Raw genomic sequence first — 24,314 nt, 5'->3', positions numbered from 1 at the left:
CAAGTACTAGAAAACACTTGATACTTGCTAACAGAAATGGAAATATTTCATGGAACAAGTTATAGAAGCAGCATTTTCACTAGAAACAATCTGAACTAAATCATTCAATCACAATTTATATCTAGAAGTGAAATGTCGGACAGATTAAAAAAAGGGAACTTGTCCACCAAACTTGTTTTTGAATAAGCTGAAGCTGTAAACTATGATCGTCATTCACAGAGAAATAGCTCCCAGGGCCAGTAATTCTAGGAGTGACAGACAGGCTTGGGAGACCCTGTAAGTATTGTTACAGCCCAGGTATTGGGCTGGAATCACAAACTACTCAGTAATAATTTTGATTCCAATTGCAGCTTATGGCCCTGAGGAAATCAATTCATTTCTGTCTCAGGTTTTTTCATTTATATAAGGAGGAAGATGTACGTTTTCCTATAAACCTATTTCAGAGGGGTAGTGGGCAATTTCTTATGACTTGTAAAGCTTTCTGAGGTAACATAGCTCTCTTCCGCTCAAGTCTTGTATTTTAAAAAGCCTGCAATTTTCATAAATCTACTTCTAAACAGTTCATGGCACTAGAAAAACTGACCTAAATTCTGATCATACTTCCGGACTGAAACAAAAGTGACCTAAGAAAGTATAAATGAAATGTATCAATATCAAACATTGACCCTCACTGTGCCTGGGGAGAATTTTCTCAGCAACAATGATGGTGATGTATTGCAGGACCACTGCAATTAGCACCACTGCAATCTCCTAACCTAGCAAGTATTCCCACACCGGGAAGTCTTGTGTGTGCATATACATACACACACACACACACACACACATTTCTCTCTCTCTCTCTGCCTCCCAGATGAGTTTGTCAATGATTTTTTTGGCTTATTTTTGGTACACATATATTTCCATTTCATGTTTTACATTATATAGATGGAAACTTAAACATGTCAAAAGAGATTCCAGCCAGCAACTCTGAGATACCGTTTTACATTTTATACTACCCTTCATTTTTATCTTTTCTCCTAAAGCAACTAACGTAACAATTGTTTCATAAGCTGACAATAAGTAGGAATAGTAGTGAAACACTATTAAGCGTAGAGTTATCCCTCAAACTTCAAGCATTTAACTGTGGATTTAAAAGGAACTGCAGATTCTGTGCACAGCCAACAATAAGATGCAGGACTTGCAGAAAACAATTCCTCCCAGATCACCACCATTCTCCAAATGTGTGTGTCTCTGTCTCCTTAACAACTATAGAGGGAATCTATGGTAATATAGTTCTTCATCTGGGAACCTTGGATAGCTGGGAGAATGCTGGGTCCTTGTTCTCTCACTCTAGCATATCTTCCAGTCTGTTTATACATGTGACCACATATATGGCAGATTAATTATGGCCAATATCAGGAGCAGGAAGGTCTCAGAAGCTAATTGCTAATAGACCTACCTAGTACTTGAATTAGCCATCACCTAGGAATTCTGAATGTTTCAGGCATAAGCTGTTGCTTTTCATATTCTTCTTTTTTTTTTAAATATATATACACCATTGTCCGCTAAAAATGCATTCATCTTGTGATTATTTTTTCACTGACTGAAAAACAAAATTAAAATAAAGCCTGTAATTCTTTTCAGTATATTAGCCATATTCTAGTAATCTTAGTCTTTCTCTCTATTAGCAGCTATCTATAGAAAGCTACTTCAGTCAACAGTGAATGGTTTGAGAAAATGAAAAGCACTTACTTTGTCCCCTGAGACCAAAAGCTTAAAATCCCTACTTTTAAGTTGCTCTAGGATTGAGACATGATTCCATTCTCCTAAACGGCAGCACTATACACTGCTACAATTCCACTGGGTCATTCTTTATGTAAATTCTCATTAAGAGAGGCTTGGGTAACATTACATTTGCAATATACTTCTCCAGATTCTGTATTTTGAAATCCAGCTATAAAGCTAAAACAGCTCTTTCATTAACTCACAAATGCCAGACAGAATACTTGCCTTGGCAGCCACAAACAAGATTTTTGGAATGTTTACAGACAAAAATCCTCTCCCTTGACCAAAACAATAAAAGGAATTATACCCACAGCTTTGGTCTGAAGATTTAAACATAATACAGAAATGGAACAGAAAGTTAATGGTAACTTAATGTTGTCTGATACAGCTTCACACAATATTCTGATCCCATTGACCTTTTGAGGATAATGTGGCACCATTATTCATTCAAATTGTGGACATCTCAAGAGAGAAACCCACAATGTTTGTTTTTCTTAAATGTTATTTTTTGTGCATTGCAATGCACAGGAACGGACAAGAACAGAATGCATGTAGAAATGGTGATAATAAACAGATTCAAAAAAACCCCAAACTCAGCTAGAAAACCATTAATAGATGCACTTTCCACAGACTTTGAGCTAGATATTGAGCAACCTCTAGTTCTCTGGCCCCAAACCTGCATACTAGTTTCCACCAAATGACCTACTACTAGATTGCATAGGTCAGCTGTTTGTAAAACTGTAAATGAAATATATTATGAAGAAAAGAAAGAACAAAATGTAAGTTTTCCTTTTTTTGCTTGCAATATGTAGGTTTTAATTTTGATTACGTAAGAGATCCTGTCGTGTCCCTATGTTGTTACATTTTCCAAAATGAATAAGCATAAAGAACAGACATGAAGAAACGTGGTTGAACTGATAAAGCATACTTTTTTGCCAAAATTTTCTTAGCACGTGTTTTTGGAAACTCCATCACAGAGACTATGGGACCATATATAAACTGATAAACCTCAGTGCAGTGTTGCTGTTGGTTAGCTGATACTATGGTGGCTTTTAAGCACCGCAGTATAGAATCGTGTAGAGCAAACTGAGAATTCCTGAGAAAAAGGCTTATCCAAATTCCCATCACTCACCCTGCCATATTTCAGGTGAATGTGCCAAGTCCTGGATGCTCGCTATTACAAGAGAAGCTTTCGGTTTCTATTTGCTCTGCTTTGCAAGAGATTGAAGCCAGGCCTCACATTCTAGATAACTGCACTAATTAAGATAATTAGCTCTATATATCAGTTTTCTTCCCATGAATTGACAAATGATAGATTATTTAGAATATGGTCAACTGGCAGGAGGCAACATGATGATGTGTCCCCAGAATGGCCAGTATAGCTCAGGTGTAACAGTACTTTCACCTCACATTCTGTTATAAACATGTAACTGTGTTATACTGCAACATTATGTTCAATCTTTAAAACAGAGCTTTGTGTAGTTAACTCATAAATATATGTCCTACAAATTGCACAGTGTATTTTCACTTACAAGAGAGATCTAAATAGGAAAATAAAAAAAAATAACATCCTAAATCACTCCAACATATAAGCCAATCTGTCAAACTGAATCTATAAAAGCAATAAAGCCAACTATCACAAAAGATACAAAACATGGTGCAGAATTAAAATCTGTGAAGACAACTGAAGTTATACTCAGCTTAGGTTATACCTGAATTTTACTTTTTACTTTTATATGTATGCATGCCCTGTGTGTAATCTTAGAAATCTATTATTTGGTTCCAAACAGAAATCATAATAAAATGCCATTTTACAGTTTGCAAATTTACTTACAAATAGGACTAAAGATATTTTGAGACAGACTAAAATAAGACTTCTCTAGGGTATGGTAAATTACAATTTCAACCTCTCTTGTAAGAAAAAGGAAAATTCCTGCTCATTTACACAATTAATTCGTAACTGCTACAGCATAGCTAGCGATTACCCCAAGCACAAAAAAGACAGAATCAGACCTCCCATGACAAAATGCTCATATTTACATCACGCTCACAGACAACAGAACTGACTGATTGAAGCAGTTCGTGGTGGGTTGACCCTGGCTGGACTCCAGGTGCCCACCAAAGCTGCTCTGCCACTCCCCACCTCACCTGGACAGGGGACAGAAAATATAACGAAAGGCTCATGGGTCGAGATAAGGACAGGGAGAGATCACTCACCAATTGCTGTCATGGGCAAAACAGACTCAACTTGGGGAAAATTAACTTAATTTATTACCAATCAAACCAGAGTAGGGTAATGAGAAATAAATCCAAATCTTAAAACACCTTCCACCCACCCCTCCCTCCTTCTTGGACTCAGCTCCACTCCTGGTTTTCTCTCCCTCCTCCCCCACAGCAGCGCAGGGGGTCAGGGAGTGAGGGTTGGGGTCAGTTCATCACACGTTGTCTCTGCCGCTCCTGCCTCCTCAGGGGAGGACTCCTCACTCTTCCCCTGCTCCAGCGTGGGGTCCCTCCCACGGGAGTCAGTCCTACACAAACTGCTCCAGCGTGGGTCCCTTCCCTGGGCTGCAGTCCTTCAGGCACAGACTGCTCCAGCGTGGGTCCCCCACGGGGTCACAAGTCCTGCCAGCAAACCTGCTCCAGCGTGGGCTCCTCTCTCCATGGGGCCACAGGTCCTGCCAGAAGCCTGCTCCGGCGTGGGCTTCCCACGGGGACACAGCCTCCTTCGGGCATCCCCCTGCTCCGGCGTGGGGTCCTCCCTAGGCTGCAGGTGGAGATCTGCTCCCCCGTGGACCTCCCTGGGCTGCAGGGGGACAGCCTGCCTCACCGTGGTCTTCCCCACGGGCTGCAGGGGAATCTCTGCTCCGGCACCTGGAGCATCTCCTCCTCCTCCTTCTTCACTGACCTGGGGGTCTGCAGGGTTGTTGCTCTCACATGTTCTCACTCCTCTCTCCAGCTGCAGTTTCTGTTGCACAGTAACTTTTCCCCTTCTTAAATCTGTTCTCCCAGAGGCACTACCACCATCGCTGACGGGTTCAGCCTTGGCCAGCGGCGGGTCCATCTCGGAGCCGGCTGGCATTGGCTCTGTCGGACATGGGGGAAGCTTCTAGCACCTTCTCACAGAAGCCCCCCTGCAGCCCCCCCGCTACCAAAATCTTGCTGCGCAAACTCAGTACACAGTTCAAGGATCTGAGATGTCTATGCCAATGAACTCCACATATTGTATTAAAGACTGTTTTTCCTAAAAAGGATATGTAATAATGCAAACATTAGAGTAGTCATTTTAATACAAATACACTTTTCAGGAGGAAATCAGTGTTTATGTTTTTAATATGGTGAAGACGCAGTTCCTTTGTAAAGGAACAGTTGTGGATCTGATCTGTTTTTCAGTTTCCTGTCTTTGATTAAACTTATGAGCTAAAATGTGAACACTTTATAGTAAAGGGTGCTTTATTATTATTTGGAATTTGCTAAGGAAGGATTCTGAGGTTATGATGGAAATTCTAGTTAAGTTATGAGTAAGAAAACAAAATAACCATAGAATAAAGGGATAATGGATATAAAACTGAGAGGAGGAATTGGAGGCTCTACATCTTTTATAGTTTAGATAACTCCTCTGAGTATCTGGCTGTCCCTCACCTGGCATACTAAATAATAGTTATACAAAATGACAGAGAGATACAATATCCAGGTCGGCAAAATGTTCACATGAGATGCAAGAGATCTGTGTTCAAGTCCATGCACTTATCAGTGCTATAAAATACATTGGCTATTCTAAGCCCTCCTAGGCCTGATTTTCTGTTTGCTCAGGGGAGAGAGGAAGAGATACAGGTATTGTTTTGAGGATTTTTTGAAATTTCAACAAACTTCATAGGACAGGAAAATGAAGTTCTTCTGAATATTTTCAAAATTCATTGCATGTATACTTACACATTTTACAGTAGCATTTCTAAGCCTTATTTTCAGAAATTCATTAAGAAAAAAAGTTAACCCTATGGGAAAATGCACACTAAACTGCAAGTTACAAATCCTTGAGCCAATAAATGCACATTGAACACTATTCTTTGGAAAAACGGCAGAAAGTAGTATCAGACTCATTCCCGTGGTACCTCTCTTTCCACAGTCAGCCTCTATCTTTTGATAAGTCATTAGAAAAGATGACATTGTGTATCCTGGCACAACTGGGTCCTAGGGAAAAGTTGACAGATGTTGCAGTATAAATCAGTTCTGATGCACATTGTGTTGCCTCCAGAGGCATCTTCTGGTCTTCTACAAAAGGTTACTGAACCATATATAATACAAAAATGCAGATACAATTGTAAGGAATAAATGTAAGGTTCTGCTCTACCCCTCTTAGTCTAATGCATGAATAATGTTCCATCTGCACAATGGTCAAATGTGACTGAAATTGATTTTAGATGTACCACATGGAGCAGCACAGACCTTAACAAGCTTAGTGACATAGGGGACCTTGTCAGGAATCTGTACAAAATTCATGATACAAGAAATTTGTATAAATGAGAATCTGGGACAATGAGGAATGGGGGTTATATTACAGGAAACTTTTGTGCCAAGTAATCAAAATGAATCACATACTGAAGGCATTCTCAAGTAGAATATAACAAAGTTTAGTCACATTAAATTTATAATAAACATGTGAAACATGTCAAATATGCAGCTACATATCCTGACCATTAACTTTTCTGGATGCATGAATAAAACGCGAGCAATGGGAACAAAACAGTCTTCTGCTAACATGTTCAGCTGAATAGATTTTTTTTTTTGCCTGCAGCTTCAATCTTTCCACAACCTACCTTTGTCGGTATCAGAGTAGTATATCCCACCTGCAGCCGTGGTAGGCTGGAGTTGCTCTAGGCTTCCTCATATCACTCCTAGAATGCTAGACAATGATCCAATGACATCTGGCAATTCTGCAGAGGAAAGAAAGAGGAGTTAGAGTAAAAATATTCCACACTTTCTTTCCTCTTCTAATAGCAAATGCTCCATGACACAGCAATGTTGGAGGGAGTTGATATAAAGAGAATTGCTCTAGCCTCTTGATTCTCCATCATGGTTTTGCTTGTGTAATTCTGTAATCATTCTGAGCAGCCATATTAAACAAAGAAACAGGAAGAACTTGTGTTTGATCAGTATTCTACAGGAGAGAAACTACGTTACAGCAGCGCTTTACTTCGGTAATTTTTTGCACATTGAAAAATGCCATTTTGTTCTGCTTGCTCTGTTTGACTCACACTTATTTCACATCTTGAGGGCTAGTTTAGTTCTGCTTATTGGGTTCATCCAGATTCAGCATAACATGAACGACCCGGTGAAAACTCTCTACAAATATATCCAGGGGAAAAGAATCAGAACGCATTTATAGTCTCTTGTTCCTCAAAATACACAGTTTTCTTATAAAGACTATACCACATTCAATATGTTTTATTATCAAAAAAAAAAAAAAAGGAAAAATATTTCTTAAAATTCTTAGTTTTCAAAATAAGCCATATATAAACATTTTCTATAAGGTTAAATCAAATTACTGAGTTTAAACAACTGGTAACAAGCAAGTTCATTTTATCTTACCAAAACTATTTCAAAAGCTTGAAGATTTTTAATGATGACTTTGCTTTCCACTCTTGCATTAATCTTTGTAAGGATTATGGATTAAAAAAATTATTAAAAGAATGAAAAAGGCTGTAAGATAAGTATTCTAAATTTTGGAAATACCCTATGCCAGAACTGGTACCTTTCTTCATTAAAAGCTCAGGATCAACAACAATCTTTGAACCAGCACTTATAAATATTTTTACCTTTCAACCTGGCCTATCATTTTCATCAATATGTAAATACCATTGATGATATTTACGTCCCTGTGTATTCATTGCACTCTGTTCAACTCATTTCTGGAATATGAAATAATTCATTTCTTGATCTGCTCTTTAAATCCTCTGACTATAGCAGCCAAACACCTAACAAAGAGGAACTGCCATATCCTGATAAGGCAACGGAGTTATCTTCATTTTCTAGACAGAGAAGACAGAGAAAGAATAAAGTTTTCTTTAAATTAGGACATCCAATCTAAAATACTTAAGGATCCATTTTTCAGAGTACTTACATTTATAGCACAGTGAACATTAAAATCACTGATTTTATTTACTTCAAACTGGAAGCCAGTGTCAAATTCTCAAGCTGTAAGCCAAAAAAAAAAGGGGGGGGGAAAACAGCATTAATATTTGTTTCAGTGTTTTTAAACATTATTCCCAAACCTCCAAACTGGATGAAATCCAATCTGAACAGCCTCAACCAGGAGACCGTGCTCTGAAATCCTCCTAGCCTGTCCCACTCAGCATTTCCCACTACCTCATGCATTGACAATTCTGCAGCCTTTGTGACAATCAAATTAATATATGTATAAAACCACTTCCACATTCATTGGGTTGCTTCAGTCTCAGACATGTCTTTCCCAACAAGGGTTCAAGATGATGTCTCATGTTGAAGAGTGTATCACAATTAATTTAAAAGGGACAAAAAGACTTCCTCACTTTTAACAATTCTGAACTTGGGGTTTGATTTTGCAATCTTGGTTTCCTTTGGCTGTGTTTTGTGTGAATAGCTTCCTCTATGCTTAAACAAACAAAAAACAAACTGAAAAAATTCCCAGTAATTTAATCTTGACTTTTCGTCCCTTGACCCACAATGTCTCCACCAATTAGCCCAGTTATGGGTTTCCAAACTTAGGAACCTGTAACAGGAGAAGGATGAAGGAAAATCATGTAGTTCGAAATACCATAGTGCAGTGAAACCCTGGCTCATCCAAATGGCTGAGAACTGAGACAGCAAGGCCAAAAGTGACAAAGTTTGAGAAGCGTATGCCAGAGTGTAACTGTATATTCAGAAAATATGCCAGAGTGTAACTGTATATTCAGAAAATCAACCCTCAAAACCAAAAGTTCTAGTTTCAATAAGTAGTTGTTTTTCCCTATCTAGTTCCCTCTTTTGCATTTCGAAAAATCAGATTTGATCTTTTAACATATGAATGGGATGAGAACTGTGAGGATGTGGATAGAGTTTAGCTGCACAGGAATAATAAATGGAGAAGCCTAAAGCTTCTTCCCTACTTCCCTACGAGACAATTGTTTCAGAGATCAGGCTTCTAAGTAGACTCACAAAATATGTCTGAACCAATATGTTCTGTTCAGGAAGGCGTTCAGGCACCACAAATTCATGAACTAAAAGGTCTGTCAGTCACCAATTTAGTACAGTGATTTATTCTTACATGTTGCAATGGCATTATGAGACACATACTACTTTGCTTTGAAAGAAAACAAGAGCAGCATTTTTCAAATCGGGTTTAAATTTATACATTGATTCCATAATGTCTCAAGCTGCTTTCTCTAACTCACTTCAAGATTTTGATTATGGAACCGTAGAATTTAAAGACAAGCAACTGAAATAAAAGTTAATACAATAAAACCAGCTAAGTGTTTCTTTCTGCTGTCAGTCAATTCAATTTTCACAGATAGGAAACAGAAATAATTCAAATAGTCATTCACCCAGTCTTCTTTTCTGGATTTTGACATATTTTGTTTTGCATTCTTTTAAATGCATCACACTTTAAAGTGTTTAGGGATCATATTCCCTAGCCTATAAAGATTCTTCGGTATAGATTTATACAGAGGGGACTGCAGCAGCTTGAACGATGGAAGCTAATAACATCAACACAGCATGCGTATGATTTTATGCACAGAAACTTGGCAAGAGTAAGAGTGTTTTTAGTGGAATGTGGCTATGCTAATACTCCCTCCTGTGAATAGCTCCTTTTCACTGTATAATCAAGATCTCCATGCAGTGATCCGAGATGCCTTTTCACAGAGCTGCTTTCAAAAATGAAATTATCTTCATTATTATTAATTTTATGAAAATAAATTGCCTTGGAGTTTAGTGCTAATTACTGTCCCTGTCATATAGCCCAATAAGGGGAGGTGTAGAATTTTATGCAACAGAATCTCAAAGATACAGGCTACAGCCTTATAAAGTAATAAAATGACTTCTAATAAGCATAATAGAAACCTTGAGCTAAAATGTCTCTAGTAGCAATTACCTCACAACAGAACACAATACAGAGCATATTTCCCCTTTTATTTTAAACTCCAATAACACCACTTTTATGTTCAGAGAAAACTTCAGAATAAATAGTACCCTTTCTCCACTGCATTTTACAAGTTGTCAGCAAGCACACATGGCTGACAAGGAATCCACATGTGAATTTTGGCATGTCTGGGGTTTTATTTCCTTGTTTTGCAAATAAGAAGTTTTGATTGAAATACTATTGAAATGAGTATTAAAAAGCACATATGAAAATCCATTAAGTCTTGGAAGTTTCTGCCCTGATTTCACCTATAGATGAAGGGTTCAGGAACACAGAAAAACTCACTAACCTTGATTCCTGTTATCATGTAAGAGCAGGCCAGATAAGCTCTTGGATCAAATTTAAGATACTTCAGTCTAAAATCACCTGCCAAATGCTCAACCACAGGCTTAAGTTGAGCTTACTCTCTAAGACAGTATTGTCTTACATGTCACAACTCGATGGCAGCAATACATGAAATAGGAGCTCTGACACAGCCTGGTATACCCACTCCTCAGAATGGCTTTTTCAGGATTCACGTATAAAATTGAGCCCCGAGATGCTCTGAGCAGTAACCTGAAGTGATCTGTTTGACGAGACTGAAAACCACACAATAGCTTATGGAAAACTGCAATACTAATAACAGCTCATCTCCTCAAAAACTAGCAATTTTGAAAATGACTAGTTTTGTTCTCTGACCTTAAAATTCATGAGAAGGAAGCTAGAAACATCTGAAAAACATACCAAAACCCACAAAATCCTAATTCATGCTGTTTCATTCAAAGAGAAGTACCAAAAGGCTGTCTGCACGAGAAGAGGTGAATGTGGAAACTCCTGCTGCTTTTACTGCCTTTCTATAAACTACAGTCAGCAGAACTAAACAACACAATACAACATTTCCTACATAAAAATAGTTTAATAACTGCTAGGTAAGAGAAATAAAAGAGAGAAAAAAAAAATCTCTCTTCCTCTCTCCCCCACTCAACCAGGGATGTATAAGATGAAGCTGTTCAATAAATCTTAGGGCTTGCTTTGGTAAAAAGATTATGAAGAAAGAAAGAAGTTAGTAAGAAATCACTGTTTGGGTACTGATGTAAATTTTACTTCAATGCAAAACCAAGCCAAACACAGCACAAATCAGCAACTATATGAAAATAGTTCCCACTTAGAGTAACCAGTATTGCAAGCAGATACATTACACTGTACACCCCTGAGACTTTTTGGATTGAAAGCAAAGAACGTGTGGATCTGCAGAAACACCACCTTCCTAATTCTTTGGGTTTTTAAACCTAAAGGATTTATTTAAGATGCTGTATGCAGCGAACACTTCGGTTTTATGAAAAACCCATCCTGTTTATTTAAAGCGTTTTTAGAGATATCTAATTAAATAAATATATTGAACACTTATTTTTCTCAGAAGTTGAGAAAACAAATGTGAAGTTTCATTAGATATGAAATATCAGGCAAAATAACATAAACATCGCATCCATCACAACCTCATTTGGTTAATTAAATTCAGATGCTCAGCTGAGTAATTTTAATTAGTAGTACTGGACATATTTTCAAGTTGTCTGGAAGCAGGAGTTTTCAATAATTTATCCTCCTTTCTTGGAACTCAGAAATATATTTCACTATTTGATTTTAAATGGCTATGCCCATAAATTTTTCTCATGAACCATGAATTATTGTAACAGTTTGTTCACGATTAACAGGTGGCTAAACAGGAGTGGAACGGGGCTAGCATTGTGTTAACTGCAGCTCATTGTTGGAAGATGTTAGCTTGATGGAGTCACCGTAAATGATTTTTTTTTTCTTAATCAAATCTCAAATGCAGATCTCCTGTAAAAGCACTTTTTATTTTCAGATGAGTTAAGATTGCATTTCAACTCACTTACAGTATTCCCAAGTGACTTCATGAAATCACGGAGTTCTTTTTTCATCTAGAGTGGTGGCTGTACTTTTGACCTCAGCAACTAATAAAAAATACTGACTCTGACTTTTTCTTTTTCTTAGAAGGAGGAACTGATAATGGATATTGCTCAATATTCTCTTAATTAAGAATGTTATTTTATAAAATATAACTTCTCAAGAACAAGAGATATGAAATAAAAAATGTCTTTGCTCAGAGCAACAAGGTTCTTACCACGCACACACACACACACACCAATGTCCTATTCAGAGCAATGCTGAGCTGAGGGAATCCTTTTGCACCTCATGCCTTGAGCAGTCTTATCTTTGTCTTCGATAATACAGGTACCTACCCATTTTTTTATCTGCCAACTGCTCCTTTTCAACAGTAAATTGCAATGACTTCTCACAGCTACCTTAAATGATATATATCCTGTGTTCTTAGCTAAATTATACCTAGCTCATAACCGCTTAATAAATACCAAATTTTTTCACAGTTAAAAGCATTGCTAAAATTGCTAATTCAAGTACTGAAGGCTAGGAAATGTCCCCAGGGTTTCTTTTTCAACCTTGGTTTACCTCCTAGGCACCATTAAATTCTGTTAATTTTTAATAGCATGCTAATATCCCATTTTTTTCACTGACTACATTACTGGGGAGTCATTCACCCACTGAAGCAGCAGCACTCTGCAGACTGCTCGGATTCTAGTTGGTAGCAAGTGAACGGTACAGAGGATTGCAAAAACACAATGCACAGACTTACGCTAAAGGTAGCAGAATACCTGCCTCAGCCATAGAGTTCCTTGATTTGTTTACCATTATCCTTACACCAGGCAAGCCTAAAGCACCAAAAATTTGCCAGAAATGTGCCACCCTGTGCAAAATTTTTCAGTCTGATACAGTTGATAGAGCAGCTGATAAACCACTGTATTTATTGTTTACATAATCTCAAATGCTGGGCGCTTGCTATTGCTAAGATTCTCACGCATAATTTTGGTTTAACAGTCAATGTTGTTAATATTTTTTATAGGAAGAAAGTAAAGTGCCACTGCATTAGTCTGCCTGCATGAGAGCTCAACCTGAAATCACAATGTTCCACTTTTTCCTGTAGAACATCTGTGAAGTATAATTATAATTAAGCACGTCTTGAATATTAATTGTTCTAATGTCACTGATGTAATGTCCTAGGATACACTGAATCAGTTCTGTTTCAAAGTACTGTTTTATTTAAGAGCTTTGCCAGATGTTCTAATCATTTCACTTAGATTTTTCCACCAGGAGAACAGTTGCTGAGACTTGTGAATCTCCTGCCTTTGCCAACTGTCAAGGAAATAATTTCATCCCCAAAGAGGAGGTGAAATCTCTAAGAATCTTCTTTTTTTTGGAAAAAAAAAAAAAAGAGAAGTGATGTTTCAGAAACATTTGTATTGCTGCTGGCTTATAGATGATTTTGCTGAGAACAATGCAATTACTGTAATCTTGGCCAACAATGAGCCCTTTTATTCATTCAAGTAGTCACCTTAGTTTTTTATTTGCATGTTACTTTCCCATCAGGATCATGCAGCAGAAATACAGTGCAGTCTGTTTCAGTGTTATAGAAATGACTATTTTACAGGACCATATCCTTAACTGATACATCACTGTATCTTTAGTGACTTGAGTGGTCATATGCCAGAATAGAGCATCTGAGGAGCTGATCTCTCTCTAAACAACAACTTTTGTAATAGTGCGGAGAGACTCTGAAGAACTGTTCAAACTGAAACATACTTTCCAATTACTGATTCTGATAGTCCCAGACCATTGAATGTAAATTCACTTGTATTACTTCATAGCTGCACTACCTTAAATGTGTTATTGCAGCTCATTTATAAAGAACAATAAAAGAAAGGCCTTTGCATCAAGGTTCAACAGTGACAATGACTGACTGAAACATCAAACTATGGCCTCAGTAAGAACCCTATTTGCTTGACATATTTGTTCTGAAATAGTTCTTTCAAAGTAGCTACTTATAAAAATATTGCTGAATACCACAGTAGTTAAGGAGTTGATCTCATAATGTGTCAAGTGCCTCTCAAGAAACAATGAGTTTCTTATTATGCGTTGTTTTCAGGAAGAATACGGAATCCATGGAGCGGGTTACAACTTTTAAATCCACATGAGCTTAACATGCACTTGGCAGATTTTGGAATCCTGCATGGGATTCCATGGCGTTGGACCAAGACAACCTCCAGACATCCCTTCCAACCTCAGCCATCCCGGGACTCTGTGAATGAGTGGTGATGTGCTTATGTGGAGACAGAGGTAGCAGCACTTACTGCCAGGATTGTTTTCATAATGAATACGACAAATTCAAGATGGAGGCCAACATCTGCTTGGGCTTCGGTTGGATGAGATTTTGGGTAAACATGTTTGAAGTTCATGCACAGGTGAGAACACTCTTTTGATTACAAAAGATAACAATGTGCACTTTTTTTGCCACGTTCACTTTACACAATGTTCACCTGCACAGATACAATTTTAATCAGCATGTGGTAACGAAGGTGAGTTTGGCTAGCTTTGTAAAAATCTGGATCAAATTATTCTGCTAGTACTGTGCTAACTGCAAATAGAAAATGAATTGTGCCAACATTTCACTGTGCCAACCACATACTCACCTGACAAACAAGTCATACGTGAGTCCTAAGTACACAAACATTATCATGCCCATACTTTCTTCAGAAGGGTAAGTTCTGTGTGGGGAAATGACCTCACTCAGAGTACAAGATAAATAGTTAAATTTTGCTGTAATGAATTCTTCTAAATCTAAGTTTTACATAGAGTATACAATAACACATTTTAAATAGGATATACCTTATTCAAAACATTTCTCCTTCTTCTTATATACCTTGATCAAAATTTCATAATAAATTGGTCTGAGACTGATAATATTTATCAAGGAATGAGTTCTTGAAAGCATCTTCAAAGCAGATCATGATAGGAAGAGCAGAAGATGTAGTTTATCACCATACTCATTAACAGATGGTATTAGCATGTGTCTCATAAATAACAAGGAAAAAATAGATGAAAAAAGTAATTTTTCAAAGGTGGCCAGAGTTTCTAATATTAATTTATGTGTTAGAAGAAAAAAGTGAAAGATATGCAGTAACAAATGTCACTGCAGTGAAACCCTAAGATAAAAGGAAAGTTTTACCCAAGTTCTTCCAAATGTTACAATTGTCCCGCTTTTGCTTTCTTATAACATATAGAAAAAAATAATCAAGGTTTTAAAATTTTATTTTTGCATGTAACTATAGCCTATTTATTATTTTAATCAAAATACAACTGAGAGTAAAGGAAAAAAATAAAAGCATGATATTCAGAAACAGAATACCCACTGTGCCAGAAAGACTTATTTTTTAATCAAAAAGGATAAGAGAATAAATTCCCCATTCCAATAAACTTTTAACTACTTAGACAAAGCAGAATACTTTTATTGGAAAATACAGAAAGATGCCCTAGTTAATAGTCATCCATCCATTTTGATTCACGAGGTAATCAGAAAATACTCTGGTACTACAACTTTTTCAACTGTCTGAAAGCTTCCGTGGTAACTACATATACTTTACATAAATGGATACTAGATATCAGTAATCACTGGAAGAAGGTAGTTTTAAAAATAAATGGTCAACACAATTTGGGAAGTATACAAGTAGGAAGTTCCAGCATGATAAAAAGGATGAGCAATGATTCCTCTATTTTAAATACATAGCTGAGAACATGGTCCTTTCCTAAAATGTACTCTGTATTATGTCCACAAATGTATGCTAAAGACAAAAAAGCATACAAATAATACAAACCTGAACTGAACCCATAGATAATTTTAAAACTGCTATGAGAAAACCAGGATATTTAGAAGTGTCAAATCTCCTGTCAGAACATGTTTTTTCTATAAAATTTCAAACAAAAATTATTTTTGCATTTCTGTAATAACTGATACTAAAATTAAGTACCTCACTACCTGAAATACCTAATATAAGGGATACACATTTATTCATGGTGTGTTAATAGAACATTTAAAAGATTAGCAAAAGTTTCCATAACAAAGTAAGAACTAGTTTTCTGATGTACTTACATTTTTATCCCAGAATTTCATCACGAGAACTCAGCAGAATAAATCCTTTTCTAGACCAATGAAGCATTAGCTAAAGTGAATGCAGAGAAATACCTGATCAAAGCTTTAAAAAGGCTACCCATCTATCAAAACTGGGGTTATCACTGAACAAGAACAATAACATATGTTATGTGACTATTTTCACACTATGACTGATTAATTTTGACTTGGCTTGTTGTTTAAGAAATACTGGGAAAGTGCCAGAGGTAACTGTTTTCTTTCCTTTTTTTGTTTCTGGAAGCTTTCATTTAACAATAGAATACTAGGCAGTGCTTCTCAAGTGTTAACAAACCTCAGTGTTCTCTTGCCAGCTGATGAAGAAAGAAGAAAATTAATTCCATTACCTCTACTAACAGAACATGTATGCCAGCCAGTAACTCCAAACAAATGAGCACATGAAAAAAAAAAAAAAAAAAAAAATCAAGATTTACAGAGTTGTTCTTTATAAAGTAGACTTGTGTTCTACACCATTACCATAATTTCCAAGCAGGTCTGTGACCTTACAATCTTACAAGCTGTATTACCAAAATCTGTTTTCCAATGGCTGATTTGCAGAAGTTCACAGAATTACCAGCAAGGCTGGGCACCAAACCTGCAGATCCACGACTTCAGTTCTCTGTAACTGCTCTCTCCCTTTGGGGAACTTTGCAGCTGTCCTCACATCAGCAAAACAGATGGGAACATTTTTTATTTCAAGAAAGAAAGTGAGCATATAGTGCACTCACTTCCACAGAGAGCAAAGGTTCCCTTTAATGGGCTCACTGCATTCTCATTTCCATAATTAATTCAGTTAATCAAGAAGCTGAAGTTTAATCTTACATCCCCTTTTTTAGTCTAAACCAAAGACTGATGGCTTCACCATTTCATCAAGACTGGCACAGATACTGCTGAGCAAGCCAGAAGTTTCCACAAACAGTAACAGGTCTGCTTTTGTCCAAGGCTTGGACTACAAAAAGGAACATAATAAAGGAATGAACTCTAATCCTGCACAAACTCCCTTATTTTTAACATCACCTTGCCACAAAATAGATTCACCATCAACCTTTATCATTCCAGTCAACAACACTCACGATTTGAAATGTGTCCTGCTCTTTAGTTGATCATCAAAGTGAGAATATCAAGTAATTTCTAATTATAAACAATCAGAAGGAGCACGACTACTTCTTGTTAAATTTATTTAATGTTAAAATATCTTTCCCTTTGCAGGGGAATTCATATCCTCAGATCCTTCTGTTCTTCTCACTCTCTAAGCAAGCTCCTTCAAAAGTGCTACCGCGCTTAGCCGAGGTCACTGTGTATGATTTCCTTGAGTGGCAGAAAAGCACAAAGATTGAAAAAATTACAAATAGTTGCTCTAGAAATCCTAAAAAATACCTATTTTTGTACTTAAAGTGCTATTAATTTTTCTGTCCCTGTCAGGAGTATATGCAAATTGAATATATTTTAAAAAATATTTTATATAAATGTTAGATAACCATAAATAACACTGCGTGCATCCTGTCTTGTGTGACACTTTACTCTCAGAAAGTGGCACTGTGGTGTATTTTTTTCATCTCATGCATTATTAAGGAGTCCTGAGATGTAATGCACTCAAAGGGATTCCACTGACAAAAGATGGCCCTAATAATAAAGAGCAAACACCTAGGTACGTAGCATAGCCATCAAAAATATAATTTAGCATATGACTCAGGACATGGTTCCTTACTTTTATTACTACCTATTTTAATTCTGAAGCTATAGAGTTTTGTAACTTCCATTTGTTTTACCCAAATTTCCCAAAGCATTGGTGCGTTTTGTACCACAAAAGCTGATAAATGACATCTATTTACTAAATAGTACTACTGACCTACTTTTGCTTTAAAAAGCAATCTCTTACTTAATTTTATACCTCACATGAGGCAGGATCCACTGAGAAACGTAAAGGAATCTAGCTTTGCAAGACTGCCAGTAAAATATATTTGGTTTTGGACAGTGCAAGCTATAAACAAGATAGTTTGTTTCTCATTACATTTATCCTGCTAAATACCCTATTTTTTGTTAATTATACCAATATACCCTGTATTGCATACCTCTCTTTTCAGCTGAGAAGTAAAAGAAAGTACGGGTAAAGTGGTATGGCTGGGGAAAAATCAGCTAGGACATTATCCGCGAGTATAGTTCAACATTATCAAATTCTTATTGATTTCAAATTGTCAGAGGTTGACAAACACACAAAATCTCTTTCTCTTGCCTTCTGACTTCATTACTTAATGTACTAGGCTGAATGACAGTTTTCTAATGTGCTTACTTGCTGCCACCATGCTGTTGGACACAGAGCAAATACCTCCTAGACTTTTTTTAAATGGGGGCATAATGAAAATGGAAAATGGTATGTGCTAATGATAATACTTGTTTATTAAATAGGGTTTGTTAATATTATCTGAAATAAGTTACCTTAAACTGTGAGTGAAGCAGAAAATATGTTTTAAATTTCTATGTGTTCTTGCAACTGCCATTCTCTTTACTTCAAGAATAAAAGTGGTATTTTTCTTCATGAAGGCAAAACGTTATCAGCTTGTCCGCCACTGGTAGATGTTCCACAAGCAGTTTGGTCATACTTCATACAACATACTTCAGTGATGACGGCATCAAAGAAGTACACATAGTTTCATGTGGGTTTGGCCCCCTGTTGATCTGCAAACACTTCCAGTGAGACCGCTGATTAATACCAGCAAAGAATTAAGTGCCATATATTTTTGTCCACTAACATTAACTAAACACACACATCAAACATTCGCTAGCAAACTTCATTGGATTTCAGTGTGTTTTCTGTTACAATCCACAGATGACATACTTTTTTCATTCTTAGTTCAATACTGCAGAGCTTACTTTTTCACTCATGAATAAAAAAGTTACTATTATTTTAGTGATGCAGTTATTTTCTTTAAATAATGACTGTTTCAGCAAATAGAAGTTTATATTGTGATATCAAGTGAAAAGATAAGCAAAACCTAAGTACTAAGGATGACAAATTTAAAATGCTGATATGTTGGGCTGAATAAGCAACTGTACTGCATACAGTAACAGTGTGATGCATGCATGTGGTTTTCAGTTTCTGTATATCAGACATCTATTTTTGCTGAGCATATTCTTAGCATTGTTAATATTCATACCTTAATGTGAAAATTCATGGGACTAAAACCATGCTGAATTTTTTGCTCATTATTTTTCTAAACAGAAAGACATTCATTACAATTTATTTTGGCTCACAAAAAAAAAAAAGAAACAATATTTGGTCAATATATGACCTATATTAAGAGTAGAGTAACCAAGTGAAAAATTTTGGAATATATAATATTATAATATATATCATATATAGTATATATAATATATATAATATATAAAACTGAGGAAAAATGGTTCGTGGAAAAATGACCATAAATGAAGATGCAAATGTCTCAATCAGAATTTTAAAAACATTGACAAATAGCTGGAATCCTAGCATACAATCTGAGTCATGTGAGAACAAAGACCTTATGATTCAACTTCAAAGAATAAATCTTAAGGAAAAAGTGATAAATACCTGAGATAGTAGGTTTGACAGCCTATGCTGCCGGGTCTGACACTACATAAATTACTGTAATCCAAAATGAAAAGGGTATCATTCAATCTTCTATTACCTAAAAGACCTTGAGCTATTACTAGTTTCTTAACAATCTCTACAAGTTACTCCTACAGCCTCCTATATGAAATGATAGCTTATCTATCTCCCTGCTCTTGGTTACAAAAAAACCCAACCAAACCAAAAAACCCAACTAGTTAATTTTCTGCTTGTATCTTACATTGAGAGTCTCAAAACTTCCCCTAAAGTTTGCAGAATTTTTAAGTCAAGGGCAAAACAGCATGGGTCTTTCTCCAATGACATCTAGGCAGGAGACTCAGCCCTGTTGCTTGCCAAGAATTGAGAGGATTTGGCGTGTACGAACCCTGCAGTGTAGAGTGAATAAAAACTGCACTCGGCTTTGTGATATTACTTGCACATCTATCTGCTACACAGAGATAGACATGTACACAGAGTACGTAATCTGCATTCAAATTATGATTTTCTATACGATGAGGTTTTCTGGGAATGAAGAAAGGTGGAGAGTAGTGGTGCCTACTCCAGGTAGCAACTAGTTTTCCCCCCTCTGCCCCTTAAAAGATGGATCTGAGCAGTACTGAAAGCAGAGAAGTTCAAGACCATTAACTCCTCTCTGGGAACATATTTTAACTGAATGAAGGCCTACTACTGCCTACCAGTAGTGGGCTTTGACTAGTGGATAATCCAGCCCCATCGGTTTCACCAGCGGGCAGCACAAACAAAGTAACTTACTCCAAATGCATTCCAGAAAAGCCAGTGAGAGTAAGTAATCAGGTTTGTATTTATTTTGCAGCACACCTCACAAAAACTATCTCTCAGTACATAAACCTGTTATGTGCAATCTTGTGCAAGTCACTTGAGTCCTGGATTATCCCTTGGGATCCTTCCACAGGCTTCAATCCTTGGCCTAGGGATTGCCAGAGGATTAAACTCGGTCTGAAATGGCTCTTAGATATACAAAATGCTATTTGGATGTTGAAGACTAGATCCTGTACTTTTCTCATGGTTTAATTTTTTGAGACCACTATTTTATTGTAGAATTTTCAGTTTCAAAAAGAAAGTTTTCAGTAAGACTGTTACAGTTTTGGCTGAAAAAGACACTGATACTTGAGACTGAAAGGAACAACTGTGATCTCCCAGACTGAGTCGCTGTGTAGCAATACACACAGTAGGCTTCAGTCAAGGACTCTCAAACATAGCCTATAACTTGTAGTTAACATACAATGTCAGGCACAGAATTTAATTTAATTACCCCCAATAAAACAAAAATCTGTCCAATCTCTTAACAATCAATTACAGTAATCCAACAGATATGCTCTTTCATAAATCTTACTTATAAAATTAACTTCAGCTTGTCTGTACGTAAGTCCCCGTAACAGGGACTGAAAGCACCCAAACCAATAATCAGTGTGCCATACTGCAAAGTTAGGTGCAGGAAATAAGTAGAGGTATTTTCACATATCATATGAAATACACCCTGAAATATGCATAAAGTATATATGAACCAAGAGGAAATACAGACAAAAATAATGAAATATGAATAGATTTTGAAAGTGAAAAATATCTAATGTACTGTAAGAACAAGAAAAACAATCTCTATGGTGGGAGAAACGTGAAGAAAAGTATCCTTGCAGTCTACAACTCATGCCTCAGGAAAGGCGGCATTTGTTGAAAAATGTGCCAAAAGGGGAGCAGGATAAGCTTATTTCTCAGGAACCAAGACCAATCATCATAGTGGCTACACATACCAGGGTAAGGGGAGGGAAAAAATCCCTCATTTATACATTATATCAAATAATTATAAAGGTAAAAAAAGAACATCTTACACTGTTAACAAAAGGAGACATTCTTGTAATTAGTTTTTTACAGACTTTTACATAATTTTCTATAACATGTGAAAGGTATATGCCACTGCAAGCACCCTTAAAAAAAAAAAAAAAAAAGGCTTTTGTACAGATTCAGTACCCTTTGAAGGTATTATTTCTTCACATTGCACTCCACTTTTTAAAGCAAAAGAATGTTCTGCTTTCTTATATATCATCTAAGATTATGTGGGACATCTGATCAGGAGGAAAAAAATATATGACCAGTTACCACAAGCAATTTTAGAAAAGAAAACAGAGCTCGTGGGCTAAAATTAAACAAAGAAAATTGTTAATTCACCAAAACTGAAATTATAACAAAAATGGAACAAGTAGACTACAGAGCTTTGACACAAAGAATCTAAACACCTATTCAGACAGACACAGAGGGGATACAAAAATTCCTCACTGTGTTTGAGTGGGAGGAAAATCTTGCTCAGATTAGCAACCTGGAAGTGTTACTGGGCAAGGACCTCTAACAGAGGTAGTATGAGAAACCTAAAAAAGATTTGAAGAACCTTCTCATTTTTAAAGTGGAAGCACTATGGTAAAAAGAAAAGGAAGTTATACTTGACTATTTTCAAGTAGTTCCTGGCACTGCCTTTTGCAACAGTAGGAGCAAAGCCAGAAACAAAGAGTTTATACAGCATGGAAACTATCAGAAATGGGACAGGGATATGTTCACAAGACAGCTCATCCTTGAGTGAAATTTCATGTTTCTACCCATTAACTTTTATCACTATGGCCAACGGGGACCTAGACAATATTCCCTTATGATTTCCCTCACTTTTTTTTTTTTTTAAAAACTAGGTCTGTATGATTTGCAAACTGAATTTAAACCAGGCAGCTGCTGGTAGTTACAGACGCATTCTTAAAAGCATTTGACAGAAGTTCACTGAAGTACGTTGCAGAGCATCCACAAAACCTTTCGAGTTACCTCAACTACTACGTCCTCCTAGCAGAAGAGGACAGATAATTTGGGTTTGTTTAGAGGTATCTGGATGGTAATCCCTAACATGTCAAGCGAGCAGGTGTTAAATGGTACATGTAAGTAAATTAGACATTGGAAATATAATTAGAGGACCAAAAACATTTCTTACCAGCAACAAAGTATTAAAATGATCACTTTTTTCTCCTCACAGATTATCCTTAGTTTACTGTTACCTGAACAAGACTGAATAATGCAATTAAAATGCTGATTAAACTTCATTTCTACATGGATTTTATTAACATATGTGAATCTTAGAAAACCCCCAAACTATCCACCAACACTGAAAACACAGATTTTCCACAAAATAAAAGTAACCCTTGTCATTTTCTCGTGTCATATGAAATAGTATTATCCCATACTTAAGCATCACTGACCAAAACACAATTAACCATCAGAGAAACAAGAAGAAGGTCTTATTTCTGTCCTTTGTTTTTTGATTCTTCCGGGGGAATTTGCTTTGAGTGAACTTTCCCACCTCTGCTCCTAACAACTGGGCTGCCTTCTCCTTTAATTGCCCCCTTCCATTTGTTCTGGAGTTGCTGTATTTTCGTGCTCCCTGCTAGCCTTGGTTTGCTCTGCTCTGCTCCCGGGGACTCCCAGCACCTGACTCTCCCTAACCACCAGGACACTGTCCATAAAAGCTCATTCCCTCCCAAAACAATTTCATAAACTGTCTTGAGGAAAGGCACATTGGAGAGTCCTAGAGCCACAGGTACACCGAAGCAAGAAACCTGACTGCGAGACAGAATTTTCTTCTCCCATCTTTCTGTAACCTAGCATGACAGACCATTTGGTTAAAGAAAAACAAAACCACTGTGTATGCAGGGTACTTTCAGGTGAATAGACTGAGGTTAATCTGACCACCGTCCTTTGTAAAGATCTAAGAAATGAAATCCTGATCCTGCTCTTAAACACACAAGCAGCAGCATCAGAGCTCCACAGTGAGCTAACCACTTCTATTAATGTCAATAAGAACACAATTAGTGCTCTGCAGAATGTGCCTAAAAACGTCAACTTACATTTCTAGAAGAAAAACATTTAAGCTATGAAGCATGTCCAGTATAATACTTATAAACTGCGAGCAGTGCAGAAATTAGGAACAAGCAAGTGAATATTCCTATCTGCCATGTAAATTCTTTTATAGATTCAAATGTCTATATTTAATCTTTATATAGTTTTTAAAAACTGCTCACATCAAGTCACAAGAGGCAAGCAAAGATTAGATCTGATCTGTATTTACACAACATCAAAAAGCACAAGGGTCACTTTCAAATTCTGTTCTTACTGGAGACACCAAGGAAAAAAACCCCACACCTTCAATTTGTGTTCACAGTATTAAGATTTGTTCACGGTGAATAAAATTGAATGTAAATACGAAAGTGAATTTAAATCGTAAGATTGACTGTCAGGACTTACACCCTTACTCTGATTGTGATTTTGTGTTGCAAAGGATGCATTTATGTGATCGAGACATAACTAAATCTACTGCCTAATTCAGTCTCAGCTCATATGAAAACCAACCTACATGTGCTATAGCACTTAATTTACGCAGAACATTACAAGGGTACTAACAATACAAAAACGTTTCTATGTTTTTCCTTTGAGTGAAATTTTTTCCTTCTGTATCTTGAGTTGTTCTTTATATTCTTTACTTGACTTAACATGAAGATGCCTGGAAGCAGTAAAATATTTTCTCTTCCTTCTTCTACTGTCAGCAGCATTACTTTGACCTTATCAGACAAATTTATGTTGACAATTTTCTCAAACTGTATTCTCTCGTGAGCTACTATAATGCGCATCTTTATATTATCTGGTGTAATTTAGATGTGTGAGGAATTTTTTAATTATTAATTTTGTCCTGTTTTAAAAGTATATATTAAAAAGGGAAA

This window comes from Harpia harpyja, chromosome 18, assembly GCF_026419915.1.
Source record: "Harpia harpyja isolate bHarHar1 chromosome 18, bHarHar1 primary haplotype, whole genome shotgun sequence".
NCBI classification, from domain to species: domain Eukaryota; kingdom Metazoa; phylum Chordata; class Aves; order Accipitriformes; family Accipitridae; genus Harpia; species Harpia harpyja.
The sequence above is the reverse complement of the archived record's forward strand: the minus strand, read 5'-3'. Positions refer to the sequence as shown.